The sequence below is a fragment of the Cebidichthys violaceus genome, unplaced genomic scaffold (genome assembly GCF_023349555.1).
Source record: "Cebidichthys violaceus isolate CVI_PGR_0920_01 unplaced genomic scaffold, fCebVio1.0.p SCAF_17, whole genome shotgun sequence".
In the NCBI taxonomy this organism is placed as follows: Eukaryota; Metazoa; Chordata; class Actinopteri; order Perciformes; family Stichaeidae; genus Cebidichthys; species Cebidichthys violaceus.
This window is the reverse complement of record NW_027176340.1, coordinates 6,846,324-6,852,693: the sequence shown is the minus strand read 5'-3', so window position 1 is coordinate 6,852,693 and position 6,370 is coordinate 6,846,324.

The following is a 6,370-nucleotide window of genomic DNA, read 5'->3' as shown; positions in this document are numbered from 1 at the left end:
GGGTTCTCCTAATACACTCCTTAATAGACAATCTATGTTCCAGAGCCTGCATGGGTCCATTTATGTTTGTGTGTGTGTGTGTGTGTGTGTGTGTGTGTGCGTCTGCTTTTTTTAAACAGCAATATGCTTCCTCTAACAGTGTGGTGACCTGCCCAGTGGGTATTGTCTGTTGCTGGGTGGTGATTTGTGTGTATATGTGTGTGTTTGTGCTAGATGCACAAAACCTGCTGACAGGTAATCAGCTGGGCCAAAGCATCACACCGGGGCATAATCACAAGGTCACACACACACACACACACACACACACACACACACACACACACACACACACACACACAGGGAGAGAAAGGGGGGGGGGCAGTTATTATCCAACCAGAGCAGCTTCACGGGTTGTGTGTTAGTATCAGTATAAAACTTAAAGGCAGAGGGTGAGGCACACCAGTGGCTCGCCATCAAACAATTTACCAGTTAGGATAAGATGGGGAGATTTTGTTTCCTATCTCTTTTTTATGCCATTCACATTTGCCCATTTATTTTCCAACATTTCAAATATGACTGATTTCTAAAACATCACCTGAACACACCGTCTCTTCTCAAATGCGTCTTCCAAGCTTTTCTTCATCTAATAACATGTTTTGCTTTCCCAGCCTTTTTCGCAATTTTATCAACTCATACCACCCATAAAATAGGACTATTGTGCTAAATTACTACATTCATATGGCTTCAACAGTTAGCGTCTGTGTCAACAAACCCACGCAGTCCTTTTTCCAAAACAGCAAACATTAAAAGCTGACATGCAATCTCAGTCAGGCCTCAGTAGGAAACAAAGTATGGCAGTGTGTGATCAAGATCAGTTTTACAAACACAGGTTGTGTTTGTCATTTTTCTACGTCAGAAGCAGAAGTGGGAGTACTTTCTCAGATAACTTGAGCACTTGTTAGGGAAGGAGACGGAGAGAGGCCATCTACTCCTCGATTACATCCTCTCTGACGATCAAGAGTAGGTATTTTTAGATGAGGATTAATTTTAATGGGTGAGATAAGAAGTGAGTCGTGGGTGGAGGAGGGACGAATAAATAAGTAAATAGGACATGCCACAAAACAGGAGGCGGCGGTGCGGTAGTGAGGCCCTGGGCAGATCCACTGATCCAGTGGAGATAGTGAGGCCTTTCATCCTTTAATGTTTTCTCCCAGAGGTGGAACTTCAAAATCAAAGAGCAAACAGTGTTTGTCCAGAACTCCAAATGGAGCGACCTTTCATAAAAGCAGAGGTTGTTAGGTGAGATTTCCAACAAAATATGTGATCTAATCTAGTGATGACAGAAACCACGTTATGGGAAGAAAAAAAAAGATTTAATGCTGTTTTTGATAACTTCAGAAAAAAAGCAAAGACAATCTGCTGAAGTCATTTTAAAAGAAAACCTTAATTTTCAGGGTTCAAAAAGAGTTCATTTGATGAGCATAATATATTTCTTCACAGCTGTACATACAGAACATCTCTGTGGAGTTTAATTTCCACAATAGAGCAACATCCCCTGTATATTTCAGACCAAGCCAGAGCCAGATCAAAAATATTTTGATCTGGGAGAATAATTGTCAAAGTCATTAGATGTGTCATAATGTGCCACTGGAACATTGCAATTACAGACAATACGGTGGATATTCTGGACACAGATGCCACTGGCACCGAGGAACAGAAGCCTTAAACAGACAGCAACCAGTTCCAGTCATTTCAAATGTTTAAGTTTAAGAGGTTGTACCAAAGATTTCAGCTACCAAAGGTACATTTTACTGCAGAGCTATACTTCCTGGTTCAATTGGAAGTCATGACCGCGATACATACATAACAAATGATGAGAAAAAAAGATCCCAATTTGAGGCCCAAAGTCTTTTCAACAGCTATAGTTAAAGCTGCATTTATTTATGAATTGCAAAACAATGACAAGAAGATCTTCTATTCAGATTTTTCTCATTCATATGGAAATTAAATCAAAGTAAGAATACTAATCCTTTTATGTATAAAAGGAAGATAGTTACAAAACTATTCTGTCAACAAGGCAAAGACATAACTTGATATATGTTTCACAAACACTTTCAGTTTATGCCGTCTCATTACAGAAGTTCTTAAAAACACAAATTATTCTGTAGTTGTAAAATAAAAAAACATAAAAAATTGAATTAAATATGAATATAATAAAACTAATGGATGAATAAATTTCAGCTGCTGTAGCCATAAGGTGACATGATGATGTTGTATCCCAGTTTATCCGTGTGATAAGAACTACTTTAGTAGTTTTATTCAAAATTCATACAAGTATTCTGAGCTGACCAGTGCAGATTGCTAAACCTCAACACAAGCAAGCTACTTGTGAACACAGCTGCAGAGAGAAAACAAACGGCATATCTCACTAAAAATACGACAATGTAGGAGGTCACATCCTGCCTATATGGATGTCTAAATAAGCCAGCGGCATGTTTATAATATACAGCATGAGAATAGCTTGCACTGTGTGAAAAGCAGGACAAAGGATTATGCTGCATTGGCTGTCTTGTTCCTGGAATCCCTCCTTACTTCAGGAGCGAAGACAGTTTCCATAAAGTTGGAGAGGTGAGAAAAAAAAGAAAACAGGTTTCAATTCTTGGCTCCCTGCTGCAGGTTTACTGCAGGTATGACAAAATGTTTGTTTACCAAAGGTTAAGGTAAAAAAATAAAATAAATCTGCGTATAAAATAGGTATAGCTGGCTCTTTCAGACGGATGCACTATCTCACTGCCTGCATTAGCACACACACACACACACACACACACACACACACACACACACACACACACACACACTTAATTGATGTGGGAGAGATTTTCTTGTCCTCCTGAGTATGAAGTATCATTAATCCGGCAATAATCTAAATACAATGAAAGAAACAATAAACTTCCCTATACTATACTTTCTAATTATCATTATGACAATAAAATAAACCACTAAAGAAGTAAAGCTAAAGGTGCAACAACATTGAATTAAAGAAATGAGCAAAATGGACTTTTTTCACAGCAGACATTTTGACTTTTGATTTGAAGTGCGTGTGCTTCGTCTCAGCCACAGTGTCCCAAACTGTGTCACAGTGTAAAGGGAATACACATCTGTGCAGAGCGATAACGTAGTGCACAGCAAACGAGAGGGCAGGTAGATTTTCTCTTCACATCATGACTTCAATTCTCATTAAAATACAACTTTGTTCTCATAATATTATTTTACTAAAAAACACATGAGCTATTAAAGTCCAGGGGTCTATACATTAACTAAAATGTATTACCGTATCAGATTCAGATTACTTTATTGTCCTTTAGATTTGCATGAAATAGAAATTTGGCCTTGGCATGAATAGGTTCCTTAAAGAGGTTACTTCCCCAAACATAAGACCCTAAAGAGGACGGCAACAGATGCGTATTGACTCAGTCAGCAGAGATAACATGAAGTTAGAAAAGTTGATCTACATGAGAACGAATATTTGAAAGCAAAACAGAATGCCTGAGAACCTTGCTGTGTTATATTCCATTATGTTTAGAATTGTCCTCCGGTGCCTGAATTGTGTGTTTTCCTTTACATAAATGAAGACAAATGTCTTAAGTGTTTGTCCCTAAAAATCTCCTGTTAGCTTTGCTGCTTCAAATTTCACCTTCATCAAACGTATAAGCACACAAAGTCTTGCGACGTCATGCAATTCCCATCTTTGCTTTGCATCTTTAAGCAGAATAGCAGAAAAAGCGAAAAACCCAGAGTGTGGGAGTTGCAGGGGCATTCAATGCTGAGCATGTTACATGGATTCAACGTTTTATTATCGCTATTAGCAGTAGCAGCGACAGAAGGTGCAGTAGTATGGAAGGATTAGGCCAGGGATTAGGATTATTGTACATACAGACAACACCTGCTCACACTGAAGAGAGGCCTGTAACACTATGAGGAGCCCTCATGTTTCATTACGGGATCATTACAGCCCATTAGTGTGGCATGAATGTCTAAATATGACACGGAACATCATTACATCCAGACAGCTTTTCCCGGCTATATTTAGATCTTTTTATACTATCATATCAACTTCTGCCAGGTTTAATTATGACAGGTATTGAAGTCACAAAGGTACATTTGTGCATACTACACTCTACACTACTCCGTGTCTCTCACACTCACCCACAGATATGACAGAGAGAAGATACATTTCTAATTAATTGCTGACATTGTCATTTATCCGTCTCCTCATTAAACAGACATGATTTATTGTCAGATTAGCTACCTAGAAAACTGAATTTGATCATCTTTTCATTGAAAACATTGTGTGTGTGTGTGTGTGTGTGTGTGTGTGTGTGTGTGTGTGTGTGTGTGTGTGTGTGTGTGTGTTTCAACAACAGCAGAGGGCAGATCAGAGGAGAGTTTTAAGGCTTTGATAAATTACCAACATTATGAGGAAATGTACCAGATGGGTAATACTGTGTACAATTATGACAATTACAACCGAAGAGTACTTTTTCATCGTTCTTTTTCTTGCTTGTGGACCTATTTATTTTACAGAGTGATTTTACGATCCGTTCTGCTGCTAAAAGATATCGCTCATCTGTGTCATTTCTGAGGAGTGGAATTTTTTTTTGTTAACTTCCCCACAGGGTAAAGAGAAGACTCAATTATGTAAAATGACCAACAAAAAAACTGCAAGAGGCCCTAAAAATTCTTCCACCCAAGTACATTTTGAATTTTTGATGCTGCCTGTGTACATTGCTTGCATGTGTATTTGTTTATGTACTGTAGCTTCTCAATGCAGTTTCCATTAACAGCCTTATTCAAGAAAACATTATTGTCTCCTAATTAAGTATTATGTCTAGGCATTTTTTTGTCCAATGCTGATGCTCTACTATCACTGAGAGAAGTGGCTTATTGTGAACCGGATCCGACTCCCTTCATCCCAATTTTAAAGTCCAGCTGCAAATTACATTTAGTAAGCACTTTTTGTAGTAAAAAATGTCAATGTATTATTTTTAAAGGTAGTGTTAATAGTTATTTATTGTTGAAAAGGAAGCAGATGGGTCTCTGGGGAAATGCTCCTTTTTTCTCTCAAGGAGAACAAAGGGCAAGTGATTTACAGAGCAGGAATGTACGCAGCAGACAACGATTTTTTTTTTACAATTTACTGCACAAAAAATGAGGGGCTGTTACTGATTGTGATTTCCAGGTTTTCCTTAAAAGAGACATTTTACCCCATCAGACATTGTTGCTGTTCATCCACGTTTATTTCAAATAAACCAAAATATGGAAGGTATGTATATGCTTCCACTAGCAACATATAAACCCAGCTCCCGTTAGCTACTTTAAATAAGTCGTTTTACCTACATCCTGACAATACATGTGTGGATGCTCTATTTTATTTATTTTTGCTCAAATGAACACAAATCAGTACATGCAGCTCTAACTGATCTCATATAAGGAGTATGCGCAGGGTAGATACGTTTTTTTGGATGATGATGATAAAAAGGCAGCAGTGTTACAGAAGAGCTTGCAAATGAGCAGAAGTGCCAATAATTTACCTTCCAGCAAAACCGCATTAGATTCAGATACAAAACCAGCCTATAGAAGCACTTCACATATGGCTAATAGCTCAGTCACCAGTGAGGGGAGCTCCACCGCTAAAATCAATATAGTCAGTTCAGTTTAAGTACTTGTTAAGTACAAGGGCTACTTTACACCCCTATAGTCCAGTATTTAGGAAACTGGTATGGATCAATCCAAGCACAACACTACTCCTGATGTACAGCAGCAGACTAAAACACTGCAGCAGATTCTGGGGAATTTATTGAAAGCCTCAGAGCAGACAAAGCCTTTATAAAATGTTACCTGACACTAAGTAGCAGAAAACATCAATGTGTTGATGTAAGCTTAAGATTTACAATGAAAGCAGCTGCAGCAGTGGAATAAACCAAAGACAAGTTAACCATTCGATTCAAAAGGGTGTGAGCAAACGCAACAGTGATGTTTGAATCCAATGTTAACATTTTTATACAACATAGAGTGAGTAATAAACAGCAGTCTGGGGGAATGATGACACAATTCAGCCCATTAACACTTAACATCTATGTAACCTGCTTAACAGAAGAAGCAAATGTAGTGCATACTGTAGGCAGAAGTCAAGTCAGAAGAATAAAATCAACATCAGCAGACAACAAGACATCACTTAAAGCAGATGAGCCAACAGACAAGAAGTTCAACAGCAGATATAAACAGGCATTCACGGACATGTTAGCACAAGCAGCACAAACACTTCACTTGGTGAAGCGGTGGTATCCTGGCGTCTTGGCAGATAGTAAGTCATTTGGAAAGAGTCAAAATG